Source organism: Mobula hypostoma, chromosome 6 (assembly GCF_963921235.1).
Source record: "Mobula hypostoma chromosome 6, sMobHyp1.1, whole genome shotgun sequence".
NCBI classification, from domain to species: Eukaryota; Metazoa; Chordata; class Chondrichthyes; order Myliobatiformes; family Myliobatidae; genus Mobula; species Mobula hypostoma.
Genome location: NC_086102.1, coordinates 39335636 through 39350274, shown reverse-complemented (window position 1 = coordinate 39350274; position 14639 = coordinate 39335636). Strand labels below are relative to the sequence as shown.

Below are 14639 nucleotides of genomic sequence, written 5' to 3'. Positions count from 1 at the left end.
GCATCGAGGAGCACAAGAGGTACATCCTTTTGGGTTGAAATCGGCAGGAGCAGAATAGCCATAGGATTGACTACTGTGCCATGCCAATGGACTTTGGACCAGATGGTGAAGGAAGCCATTGAAATAAAACTAAAGAGAAGGATTTTTAACAATAACAAAGGTCTCGCTCGAAGTAAGAACTGGAATTCAATTGTAAGCAAGGTGGGACAGTGGAAATCTGATTGGATGAGGACTAACCAATCAGGAGGGAGGAATGACGGGGGTATATATATATATATATATATATATATATATATATATGTATATACCACGGGACTAGACATGCCCAGGTATCATCACCTGATGAAGATCGTGAAGTTTGCCATCCAAGTGTCGGTTAAAATCGATACCTGCACCTGGCTAGAAGCCCAAGAACAGTTTATTCATTGAGGGTGAGAGTTGGACAAGCTAGCATTCTAGATGCTGCAGGGTACATTTCATAAGTCCTAATAATGGCCTTAGCGATCTCAAAATGGAATTAATTGCTTATTGATAGCTATGTGCCATCTGCTCAGTTCATCAATTTCTTCAACCACGTAGAGGCCTCATGTTGATGTTTGGCCAGTTCCAGGTAAAGCTAACTGGGACTACTCAAAGCTAGTCAACACCTCTTGGAGAAAGTGCTTTGGTAGCTGAGGTAGATAATTTGCAGATTAATCGAAACTCGGAAGTAGTGAAGAATTGCCTTTTATTGGAGAAGGCTGACTCCTAGGTCTTCAAAACCTGGCAGGGGAAGCCTTGATGAAGTTAATACCAAAGACATGTACAGCATCCACAAAGAATTGGAGAGCTTCCAGACACACATTCATCAGGGAGTGGGAGGAGGTAGCTACACAGATCTGAATCAAATCTCAAGAATCTACAAGGTCCTGCGTGGTGTTCAAGGCCCATGGATTTGCCTTCAATAGCCATTTTCTGCAAAATGCTTCAGCAGGTTCAGTCACCGTTTCATCACATCTTCATGATACGTCCATTAACGATTTTCTCCTTTAGAACTTGCACCTATAACTTAGATGGCTCTAGCTCTCCTTTCACTTTTCAGCAAGTCCTGCAAGATTCTTGCGAGTGTGTTAAAATTCTCACTCTCACATGTTGTCACAGTTGAGAAGCTGTGAACAGCAGGTCATTCCATTCAAATTCCATTCCTGTAGATCATTTAAATTCAGCAAAAGCAAGTGTTGCATAGACTGCTATCAAGTTTTAAAAAATTGAAATTGTCCTCATGAAAAGGCAGAGGGCCAATGATCAAGTGCTTGGCTAACTTAAAAGAATGTCTTAAAAGGGAAGATATAAGGTTATGTAAGCGGGGTGGGGAGTTGCTGAACTTTGTGTCTTGACTGTTGAAGGTCAGTGATGGAGCAATTAAAAACACAGATGGGCAGAAGCAAGAATTGGAGGAGCATAATTACGAAAAGAAACTGAGATCACAAAGAGATTTTAAATTGAGGTTGAGTATTTTATATCAAGATATTGCTTAATTGATCAGTAAGTGTAGCAGTGATAGGTGGACTTAGGAGTGAGTTAAGATTTGGGTGCGACTTAGGAAACAGACTCTTATTCCCAAGTTTACAGCATCAGTTGAAACCAGCCGGTCATCGACCATATGTGCTGTAGTTGGGTTTTTTGGACACAATGTTGGGTAAACTGTTGGAGGCTGCCACAGAAGTGTAAATAATTTTCTTCATAAAAGGCTGAATCATCAACTGCACATTGAAATTAGGTGACTGAGAGCAGGCTCTTTTGGTTGAGTCTTAAACCTAGACGCCTTTGTAATCAGAACCCAGGCTTGAAGAATCTTGATTTCAACGTTGCACTTTGCTGAAAAAGCATTTGCTTTTTATGGCAATTGGAATAATTGTTAATTTTGAATTTACATTTCAATTTTACAGCCAAAGCCTTAAATTCAGGATTAGTACACCTCTGGATAATGTGCTCCACCCAAGTATCTGCTTGCAATGTCTGTTGTGTATGAACATACTTTCACAATGACTATGAGCCATTTTTGGACCTGCTAAGCATTTTTATCCAAAAATAAAACAGAATTCAGATACCCCTTTTATGGATTGTAGTGCACCTAACCTAATAAATAAGAGAATAAGCTAATCTAAGGGGCAACACACTCCTCAGAGTTTACACCAGTTTTCTATGGTTTAAGTGAAGCACTAACTCATGATTTATATAGCATAAATTAAGCCATAGTATCAGAAAGCAAATCAATTAAACAGACCCATCTTTTTCTTAAAGCTTTCCTGTGCACTGTTTGTCATGTGACTGCATTCCATGCAAAGGCATATTGAAAGGTCTCTGGTGGGTCTTCCACACAGCCTTTAATTTTCCGATGTAAGTGCATTGACTGCTCTGATGGTTCATTTACTGCAGTGCGACCTTTGGCAACATTTAGACAACTGCAAGCAGGGGCTGTATATAACTCCAGAGTAACATGTACAAAATACTGGAAGAACTCAACAGGTCAGTGTTGAAATTGCAGGGGCCCTGGCTGAAATATTTAAAATGTCGCTGTCTACAGGTGAGGTGCCGGAGGATTGGAGAGTGGCTCATGTTGTTCCATTGTTTAAAAAAGGATCGAAAAGTAATCCGGGAAATTATAGGCCAGTAAATTTAACGTCAGTAGTAGGTAAGTTATTGGAGGGAGTACTAAGAGACAGAATCTACAAGCATTTGGATAGGCAGGGGCTTATTAGGGAGAGTCAACATGGCTTTGTGCGTGGTAGGTCATGTTTGACCAATCTATTGGAGTTTTTCGAGGAGGTTACCAGGAAAGTGGATGAAGGGAAGGCAGTGGATATTGTCTACATGGACTTCAGTAAGGCCTTTGACAAGGTCCCGCATGGGAGGTTAGTTAGGAAAATTCAGTCGCTAGGTATACATGGAGAGGTGGTAAATTGGATTAGACATTGGCTCGATGGAAGAAGCCAGAGAGTGGTGGTAGAGAATTGCTTCTCTGAGTGGAGGCCTGTGACTAGTGGTGTGCCACAGGGATCAGTGCTGGGTCCATTGTTATTTGTCATCTATATCAATGATCTGGATGATAATGTGGTAAATTGGATCAGCAAATTTGCTGATGATACAAAGATTGGAGGTGTAGTAGACAGTGAGGAAGGTTTTCAGAGCCTGCAGAGGGACTTGGACCAGCTGGAAAAATGGGCTGAAAAATGGCAGATGGAGTTTAATACTGACAAGTGTGAGGTATTGCACATTGGAAGGACAAACCAATCTAGAACATACAGGGTTAATGGTAAGGCACTGAGGAGTGCAGTGGAACAGAGGGATCTGGGAATGCAGATACAAAATTCCCTAAAAGTGGCGTCACAGGTAGATAGGGTCATAAAGAGAGCTTTTGGTACATTGGCCTTTATTAATCAAAGTATTGAGTATAACAGCTGGAATGTTATGATGAGGTTGTATAAGGCATTGGTGAGGCCGAATCTGGTGTTCAGTTTTGGTCACCAAATTACAGGAAGGATATAAATAAGGTTGAAAGAGTACAGAGAAGGTTTACAAGGATGTTGCCGGGACTTGAGAAACTCAGTTACAGAGAAAGGTTGAATAGGTTAGGACTTTATTCCCTGGAGCATAGAAGAATGAGGGGAGATTTGATAGAGGTATATAAAATTATGATGGGTATAGATAGTGTGAATGTAAGCAGGCTTTTTCCACTGAGACAAGGGGAGAAAAAAACCAGAGGACCTGGGTTATGGGTGAAGGGGGAAAAGTTTAAAGGGAACATTGAGGGGGATTCTTCACACAGAGAGTGGTGGGAGTATGGAATGAGCTGCCAGACGAGGTGGTAAATGCGGGTTCTTTTTTAACATTTAAGAATAAATTGGACAGATACATGGGTGGGAGGTGTATGGAGGGATATGGTCCGTGTGCAGGTCAGTGGGACTAGGCAGAAAATGGTTCGGCACAGCCAAGAAGGGCCAAAAGGCCTGTTTCTGTGCTGTAGTTTTTCTATGGTTTCTATGGTCAGGCTGTGTCTATGGATGGAAATAAAATGCTTTGAGAGGTTGGTCATGACCAGACTGAATTCCTGTCTCAGTAAGGACCAGGACCCACTGAAATTTGCCTATCGCCACAATAGGTCAACAGCGGATGCAATCTCAATGGCTCTTCACACAGCTTTAGACCACCTGGACAACACAAACACCTATGTCAGGATGCTGTTCATCAACTATAGCTCAGCATTTAATACCATCATTCCCACAATCCTGATTGAGAAGTTACAGAACCTGGGCCTCTGTACCTCCCTCTGCAAATGGATCCTCAACTTCCTAACCGGAAGACCACAATATCTGCAGATTGGTGATAACATCTCCTGCTTGCTGATGGTCAACACTGGTGTACCTCAGGGGTGTGTGCTCAGCCCACTGCTCTACTTTCTCTATACCCATGACTGTGTGGCTAGGCATAGCTCAAATACCATTTGTTAATGATACAACCATTGTTGGTAGAATCTCAGATAGAGATGAGAGGGCGTACAGGAGCGAGATATACCAGCTAGTGGAGCGGTGCCGCAGCAATAACCTTGCACCAAACATCAGTAAGACTTCAGGAAGGGTTAGACAAAGCAACACATACCAATCCTCATAGAGGGATCAGAAGTGGAGAGAGTGAGCAGTTTCAAGTTCCTGGGTGTCAAGATCTCTGAGGACCTAACCTGGTCCCAATGTATCAATGCAGTTGTAAAGAAGGCAAGACAGCGACTATACTTCATTGGGAGTTTGAAGAGATTTGGTATGTCAACAAATACACTCAAAAACTTCTATAGATGTACCATGGAGAGCATTCTGACAGGCTGCATCACTGTCTGGTATGGGGGGGGGGGGGGGATGGCTACCGCACAGGACCAAAAGAAGCTGCAGAAGTGCAGAAGTTTGTAAATTTAGTCGGCTCTATCTTGGGTGGTAGCCTACAAAGTACCCAGGGCATCTTTAGGGAGTGGTGTCTCAGAAAGGCAGCGTCCATTAGTAAGGACATCCAGCACCCAGGGCATGCCCTTTTCTCACTGTTACCATCAGGTAGGAGATACAGAAGCCTGAAGGCACACACTCAGCGATTCAGGAACAGCTTCTTCACCTCTGTCATCCAATTCCTAAATGGACATTGAACCCTTGGACACTAACTCACTTTTTTAATATATATATTATTTCTGTTTTTTTTGCATGATTTTTAATCTATTCAATATATGTATATTGTAATTGTTTTTACTTATCTATGATTTTTTCTCTTCTATATTAAGTATTGCATTGAACTGCTGCTGCTGAGTTAACAAATTTCATGACACATGCCGGTGATAATAAACCTGATTCTGATTTTGAGCCCCTTCATCAAGTCCTGATGAACGGCCTCAGCCCAAAGCTTCAACTGTCTATTCCCCTCCATAGCTGCTCCCTGAGCTGCTGAGTTCCTCCAGCATTGTGTGTGTTACTTTGGATTTCCAGCATCTGCAGAATCTCCTGGGTGTACATCACTCCAGCCTGTATCAGTACAAAATTATACATGTAATGTTGCATGATGTATTAGAGCATTAAAAGCAAACAATGAACCAGTAAATGTTGAGCCAATGTCTCAGATATAACAGATCAAGCCAGTAGAAATGATTATTTCACACTGAAACATTGATTCTGATATAATACATTGAACCATAGTATTTGATATAATATGCTAAACTGGCCTTTTCTGATCTGGTGCACCAAGACAGTGTTTCTGATATAATGCACCAAACCTCTTCTAATATATAGCACACCAGACTGCTGCTTCCAATGTACAGAGTACTGAACCGCTCTTTTTGATATACAGAACAAGTATCTCTGACAATGCTTTGTAAATCAGTACATGCAAGAGAACACATCAACTCTGAAATACTGTCCTACATTACTAGCTCCGACATGCTGAACAAGCAGCTCTGGTAAAGCATTCTCAACAAGGACTTGAAGTAATGTATTAGACCTGTATTTGAATTTGGAACTGTATGATAGATTGGATAATGTGATAAAGCACAATAAACCAAAATGAATAAAATAATGGACTGGATCTTACTGGCTAGCACTGAAAGTTGCCACCAAAGTTTAGCCATTCAAATGACAGCTTATACAGGAGTTTGCCATGTGCAATGCTGAATGCACAGTATCTGATCATGAACAGACCCAAATTTCAATAGGGACAGCAGTTAGGTGCAAAGGGAAAGGTAAGATATTTTGTCTAATTTTAATTTGCTTCAGGTTAACACTTTTAATTTATTGTATGTTTTGTTGGTTATAATTTTGTAGAATGATAGACTAACTTTTATAATCATTTCTTCTTAATTTTAATTGTTTCTAATTCTCTCTGATTGTCAGAGGCATTTAAAATTCCAGTCAGCTTTTCACATCAGGCAAAGCTGTGAGTGGCATTTTCCATCTGGAAAACTGTCAGGGCATTTTGCCCTGGCATCTTTCTAACTGTGCCCGGGGAGTCAGGGATGTTTGAGCCAGTGAGATTGGCAAACAGTAACTGAATGTGGTAAGTACAGGTGTGGGAGTGGGTGTTGTGCTGCAGTGGTAGGTTAGGGCAGGGAACTGGGTCAGAAAGATTTGACTCAACATACCAAACCAGTAAATGAATGTTACGTATTGAACTGATACTTCTGATCGATTACAAAAGTGTATATTGTTTTCTAGCAATATCAAGATATAGCAGACAATGAAAATGTAAGAATATGTATTAATACAGCAGTAGATTTGATCCCAAATGCATAGTAGTATTCTTACCTACTATGACACATAAATCATGATAACTTCCTTTTTGCTGTGGAGAAAAAAGTGTGATTCACAGTGGGCATGTTAAAATCATAGCCAATTTAAGGTGAATTAGTTGGTAGTTAACATGGCAAGCTCATACAATATCATGCTTGTGAAAGTGATAATGAAAATTCTTAAATGTCTTAAACGCAGGTAATCTTTGTACAGATAACAAAACTAATGTTTTTGCCATTAACATGTTAAATGCCTTTGATAACATGTCAGCAGAAGAATGCTATTTATTCTGTGTCACATCCCAAAGTATTTAGTCCCTAATAGCCACCATGACAGTTTACAGCTAATAACCTGTATTTCAGTTTTTCATTTCAAATATAAGAGTAATTGCACAAAATACTAGAAGTAAACAAAACAATTTCTGCACCTTAAGCAAAATATTTGAGGTAGCCTCATGCACAACATTTACTCCGTTCAGTTTTTGACTGACCCAGTGACTCAAAATGGGTGCAAGATTAACATGGCTCTAAAATGCTATCTAAGGCCACAGCTCGAGTGTTCAAACTTTCTCCCTCTCGTGTAAAACTATACCCTCTAGTATTTGACATTTCTGCCCTGGGGAATAGACTCTGACTAATTACCCTGTTTATGCCTCTCATCATTTTAAATACCTTTGTCAGGTCACATCTCAGCCTCTGAACAGAGAAAATAACTCAGATGCGTCCAACCTCTCCTTATAGCTAATCAGGCAACAGCCTGGAGAACTTCTTTTGCACCCTCATGTGCTTCCTGTAATGTGGCAGCCAGGACTTCACACAATTCTCTAAATGTGGCCTAACCAAAGTTTAATGCAGCTGCAATGTGATTTGCTGACTTGTATATTCAGTGTCCGGACCAGTAAAGATAATCCTGCTGTATGCCTTCTTTACCACCCTATCAATCCTTTCACCACTTTTAGGGAACTATAAACTTTTACCCCGAGATCCTTCTGTACAGCAATGTTCCTAAAAGTCCTGCCATTTACGGCATACTTTCCTCGTACATTTGACTTGTAAACTTCCAACGAACTTTGGCATAAGACTTGACAGAAAAGTACACGATGGCTGATGGATAGTTATTGATGCAAACTAAAATTCTAACTACACTGATCTGATATTACGATAAAGGAGTTAATTCATTTATAATGTATGATTTTAAGAAAATGAAGGAAGGAAAAAAGACACTTAAAAAGCATTAAGTAGAAGATATTATTGGCAACTAATCTATATATGTAATGCTACCTGTGAAGTTGTCAGTAACCTAGTTCTCAGTTCATTGCTTAGGCAGGTTTCTTTGTAGTTTGACGCGTAATTTGGGAACTTACAAAATTCTTGGTATTTTTAACTGTAAAAACCTTCAATTTGTAGCCGAATGATGAGAGAAGCTGTTGAAGAGTTCTTATGGTGTGAAATATGGCCGAACTCAGCATTATAAATAAGAGTTGAGAAATTGCGTAAGAACACAGAATCATTCTCTGAACAAAATACAATATTTTATCTGCGTTATAGTTAATAATTTCTGTTGGGGAGTAGTTGTATGCATGAATTAGATTTAGAAAGCTACTGTACGAGTACATCTTGTAACAGGCCAGCAAAATGTCACTTAAAAGCCAAAAGATTTAACTAAAGATATTGAACACGATGCATTGCTTAAGTGAGGTTCTTTATTTGCTGAAAGTCGCCGACAATTGAAGTTAGTAACTGTACGTGGTATTTATCGCCAGCCTTTGATTTTAAAATGTAATTCTTTTGTAATTTATACTTTATTCTTCTGCACAGTACATTGGGTAAATTGGGATGTGGCTGTCATAAAAGCACCTAAATTTTATTGAAATTCAATGCACTAGTTTAAATATTTTGTGGCCCTTAGTAGTGTTAAAGAGCAAAAAATTGACCATTTTAAAGACCGACTTTTTTCTGTGCACGTGGCAATTTAAGTGAAGTCTATTGGGATCTCCTGATCCATGGCTGACATATTGCTCCATTGTTGTGCCATGAATAAATTCTTCAGAGCGCACAAGGTCTTAAAAGAAGTTTGTATGATATGTGGTATTTTGGTTTCATTTATTTTTTTTCCCTTAAGAAATTCCTGGGAAAGAGCAAAATTAATCCTGCAATGCTAATGGAGTACAATGACCACACTTTAGAATGAGCCTTTGGAAACATTTCAAATTCAAGTTTACTTATCATTCAACCCTACATGAATTCAGCCAAACGAAATTGTTCCTCTGGGGCCAAGGTGCCCCAGCAAGAATGGCTGAGTTTACCATTAACAGAAATAGAATCAAATGATTTTATGACAATGCCATGTTTTACTTTACACCACTTTAGGTCTTTAGGAACAGAAGAATGTCTTTTTAAGCTTGGTCACTGGTCATTAGTCTATATTGCAGGTGGTGGGCCAGCTTCTTCCAATCAAGCGTACCGTGCAGATTGCACCCTGACTCAGGAACACTGCGCATGTCCAAGTTCACATCCATAGTGTCACTTCTACAGACAATGTTTCCTTTTGATTTCTGCATCATCTTGTGCAATAGTTGCTGTTGTATATTTATTAATTGTAATGCAGATACAGTCAGGGCAGTCTGTCAATCATTGCAAAGTGGCTTCAGGTGTTCGTTGACAGAATGCAGTTGCACAATTTGAATTTGGCTCCAAGTATACAAGAGTGGAAGAAAACAGGTGGAACAACAGGCAGCCTGGCCCACAAGTCAGTGCAGCCATTCAACATGATCATGCCTCAAGTTTCCCAAAGCCCTCATTTTATGAAATGATGTGAAACATAGTTCTTTTTGGAATTCTTGTGCTAATTGAATTTTGCACAGAGTGCCCACAATTCCAACTCTTTCCAAAGACTCATGGCACCTGATCAGCTTACTGTGGATTTTTTTTCCTGCTTAATTTGGAAAGTTATTTACGCAGTTATGCATGGGTGTTTTTTTTAGGAAACACCAAAATCTGTATGTGGGAGAATCATTTGTGACTCATTTATGAACACCCATGGTAACCCAATCAAGCACAGTCAGTGAAGAATATTTCCATATGAAGCCTCCCACTAGTTGCATCCCCACCCACAACCCATCCCACGGATTTCCTAATGTGACAGCTTGTTATGTTTTAGAAATTATGTCATTTGTCAGAACTTTTAAAAAATACCGAATCTTTACTTTGATGATACCAAACATGAATATATCTCCATAAAATGAATAGTTATGTTAATCAGCCTGTGTTATTAGAACAATGCTGTTTTATGATTTTCCAAAACACCATCACCTTTCAAAATAAATATATTCAAAAACAATTTTAGTATCCCTTTTCTTTAAAATTATGTGCTTGTTGCAATATTATCAAGCTATTTAATAATCTGCTGTGGGAATTTAAGAACATGCACAATTTCCAGTTTCTTTAGGATTCAATTGTTAAAATTATTACTATATTTCTCAAACATCTTTCTGACTTGTTTGACTATAATTTCTGAAAGATTGTTTCAATTGTTTTTTAAAGTTCTAATTATGCATTAGTTTTAATTTTGTTTGATCTACATTTCACTTAATTCTATAATCCCAGGAATTACCTTAATTTCACAGTTCTGAAGCAGTTTATTCATCAAAACGATGACTCTTTTAAAAGATCAGCTTTAATGTTTTTCATTAAAGATTGACGCTTCTCATACCATTGGTTGTACTTTGGGTTATCTACCTTAATTCTGTTTAGACTTGTCAGGCGCCAGTGCAAGGAGACACACTTAAAGTATGTTTTCTACTTTTCTAACCACATTTCAAGCTCCTGTACAAATTATCTTTTTGCCAGTTTTATTCTGAACATTCATCATGCTCAGAAACATTCTTCTATTCTTCTTTATGCTAATTATATTTTAAATTCTGCAACATAATTACTAATGGTACAGCAGAATTAATGCCCCACAGTACCAGAGACCAGTGTCCGGTTCTGGCCTTGGGCACTGTCTGTGTGAATTTTGCACATTCTTTTCGTGTCTTTGGGATTTCTCTGAGTGCTCCAGTTTCCTCCTACTTCGTTAAGCCATACAGACGGCTCCTGTAAATTGCCGTAAGCAAATAGGTAAGTGGTAGGTTTTGGGTTTGGGAGGGTGTGGGTGTGGGTAAGTCGGAAATTAGTTGTTTAATAGGGATGGGAGAATAAAATTGGGATAAATGTAGAAAATGTGTAATTGATTTTTGGTGGGCTGTAGAACCTGTTTACATGCTGTGTCTCACTAAAACTCTGTGGGTTCCTATGCCGCTTAGAGGATTTATATTTGCTGCTTTTCTTGCTTTTCTTTGATGAAATACGCTGAATTCTGTGTTCAGGAATCATGTGTGTCTCACAACTTACCAGGCGTTACTCTGACACAAGAAGGTGGCTATCACAATACTCACTTTTCTTCATGTAATTTCCATCAAATATAATTTCTATATAAGTGATGCAATAGAGTGTGATGTCCTAATTCCTCCACATTTATGAGTTTAATAAAATTGTGACGGAAACATCTTAAACTACATTAAAATTCACTTAGTTTCTGAGGTTTGGGAAAACTACAAAGTGATCTGTTTTTGCAATGTGAAAGCATAGGACCTATTAGAAAAATATAAAATTTCCAGTACTGTTTCCTTTATATTTCTAATGGCTTCTTCAATATCTAAAATAAAATTACTATTGTTTTCCTTTAAAATAAATTGAACATACTGTATGTGATTATCATCGATGCTATTAAGACTATCTAATTACAAAACAGTCACTTTGTTTGGTTAATTTTTATATTGGGTCAGATTTCATGGAACCAATCCTTGTTTGTGACCACCCACTGAAGCTGCATCAGCCAATGTGACTGTTGGGCTCTTTCCAACCTTGCCACTGCATTTGCTCTGAAATGTTAAGCTGGCTCGAGTAGTGACAGGCTATGCCAGTGCAAACTGAAGCCTTTACCACGGACTACTGGTGCAGTTATAAGCCATTTCTTTGTTCCCAAACATCTCCAATGATTACAGGCATTCAGGGATCGTTATAAAGGACTCAAATCATTTCGAAAAACAAATAGAGCAGTAAACTAATTTCCCCTCAAAATGATGAATCCTACAAAAAAGCTCATTTTGTGCTGAAGATGAGACTGTAAGATGTAGGAGCAGATTCAGGTCATTTGGCCCGTTGATCTGTTCTGCCATTCCATCGATGCTAATTCCATACCATATCATAATACCATAAGATACAGGAGCAGAAGTAGGCCATTCAGCCCATTGAGTCTGCCCCGCCGATCATGGGCTGATCCAATTCTTCCAGTCATCCCCACTCCCCTGCCTTCTCCCCATATCTTTTGATGTCCTAGCTATTCATTATCCCTCTCAACCCTCTTCTCCTACCTTCTCCCCATAACCTTTGATACCCTTACTAATCAAGAACCTATCAAGCTCCACTCTAACTATATCCAATCACTCGGCCTCCACAGGTGTCTGTGGCAATGAATTCCACATATTCACCACTCTCTGGCTCAAGAAATTCCTCCTCTTCTCTGCTGTAAAAGGACATACTTGTATTGACCATTCTATGTCACCGGTTATAAATTGACTTATCTACTTGGTATACATTAAATAAAATAAAACCACGTAAATTAAAGTAAAATAGCCTTACTGCATTTCCCTTTTCAGAGAAGATCAGCAGCCCCATTCAAATGATTGGGCCACTGTAGATGTACCAGATGTGGCTGGAGTAAGGCTAGGAAGACAAATGTAAAATAGGTGATCGGGTGGTGAGCCTGGGACAGAGGGAGAGATCAAATGCAGCCACCTCAGATCTCCAGTTAGTTCCCTCATTCTACACTGCAGTGCACTGGCATTGCAGTTCAGAATATGCTGAAAATCAGCTTTGCAGATAATCAACAGTACAGACTTGTTGACTAGACAGCTGCTCCTCCGACCCATTGCAAGTGTCAACACCAGAGCCATGCAAACTAATTTGGAATTGAAAAAGCATCTGGTACTTCCCCAGCATATACTCTTCTTGGATATCCAGCTTTATTCATAACTTGGAATTGTTTATATGAAAATGCAAGGTTTGTAATAGGCAATGAAATAATGGCAAATAACATGGTGATATGACTTTAAAATATCATGAGATGTAACAGTATGATACAAGCTTTAGAAATGTTTTATAACCAATCAACATTTCCATTCTTTTCTCATGGACATTGATGAGTATGATTTAGAGAAATAACAAAATTTTTTAAACCTTTTAATGTTAGCTACCTTTGAGAATTGATTTCACATTACTTCATAAAATTAAGTTGACTTCTAATTAATTCTTAACTGGCTAAGATCAGTAAAGCTTTTAATTTCAATCCATTTCTTCTATAGTTATTTTTGTATTACTTTCTCGAACATATGCAGTAGGACTTTTTAGACGTGGTATAAAGGAAATGCAAGTTTGAGATTCTGACAAAGATCTTCGGAGTTCTTGCTCTAATTAAAGTTATTATCGTTACAGGTTGGTGTATCAGTATAATTGAATCAAATTTTATCAAGAACAGAAACTCCCATGAAAGGGATACGTTATTTGTTTGTTGATAATCTCTTCTGGCAATAGTACATATCTGTGCGCACTAAATATATAGCAGTTAGACTTTTTCTGTAACAAAAATACCTGTTTATCTTTGGTATAAAGGGTTCATTTACAATGGAAAATTGTGCAGAGAAATGCACATTTTAATATCTGTACTTGGTATCCAAATTCAGTGAGCTCACAAAAGTTTATAAATATAAAGTTATATATTTTTTAAAACACAGTTTCTTCTGGTTAATAAAATGATCTTGATAGGCAACATCTTTTATTTATTCCACATTTTGATTTATGTTATTAACAGAAGAAATTTTATTTTGATAACCTTAAGTATGAACAAATGTCAAACAACGAAATGTACACATTTATAGCAAAATTAATTTGTTACAAATACCATATGTAATGTAAGAAAACAATTTTAGTATAATTAACAGATTTCACTATTTTAATCTATAAACATAATTACAATGAGATAATTTCAATATTTTATTCCCTTAATGAACATGAAACTTCAAATAAACTGCACCTCACTATATGGCAATTTCAGATATGGTAAATGCCATCCAGACAGAAATTAGATGGATGTTAATTTTCCTTATAATGTATGGACTATGTAATTCAGTTTAATGAAACTTTTGTAAGTGCAAGGAAATGTAGTAAAATGCAGCTGTAATTTTCTTGGATGAAAATGTAGGTGGTATGATTAGTAGATTTGCTGACAACACAAAAATTGGTGGGGTCATAAAATAGATTGTCTGAAGGTACAGAGGGACATGGATCAGCTGGAAAATTGAACAGGGCGGTGGCAAATGGAAGTTAATCCAGACACGTATGAGTTAATGTACCTTGGAAGGTCAAATTCTGTTAGGACATATAGTGGAAATGTCAGGGATCTTAAGTGTGTTGATGTACAATTGATCTTGGAGTGCATGTCCGCAGTTCCCTGTACGAGGCAGCACAGGGTAACAGCATAATAGATTGGGGCATTGTGTATTAGAGTTGAGATGTCATATTGCACTTATGCAAAATATTGGTTAAGTTGGTTTATTATTGCCGTATGTACTGAATTACAGTGTAAAAAACTTGTCTTGCATGCCATTCATACATTACACAGTGCATTGAGGTAGTACAGGAAAATGATTACAGAATGCAGAATGAAGTGTTACAGTTATAGAGAAAGTGCAGTGAAGGCAGACAGGAATGTGCAATATCATAATGGGATAGATTGTGACATTAGGAG

General features: G+C 38.2%; 1 protein-coding gene across 2 annotated transcripts in view; it reads left to right on the top strand.

Moving 5' to 3' along the window:
* The window catches only part of cd247 (CD247 molecule), a 123863-nt gene that overhangs the window by 23309 nt on the left and 85915 nt on the right, over positions 1-14639 (top strand). Inside the window, exon 1 of one of the 2 annotated variants that reach the window (XM_063050627.1) lies at positions 10763-10912. The exons of the other annotated variant lie outside the window; for it this stretch is intronic. The gene's annotated coding sequence lies outside the window, so the exon portion shown is untranslated. Of the gene's footprint in view, positions 1-10762; positions 10913-14639 lie in introns of those variants that run through there. 2 annotated transcript variants of the gene reach the window in all.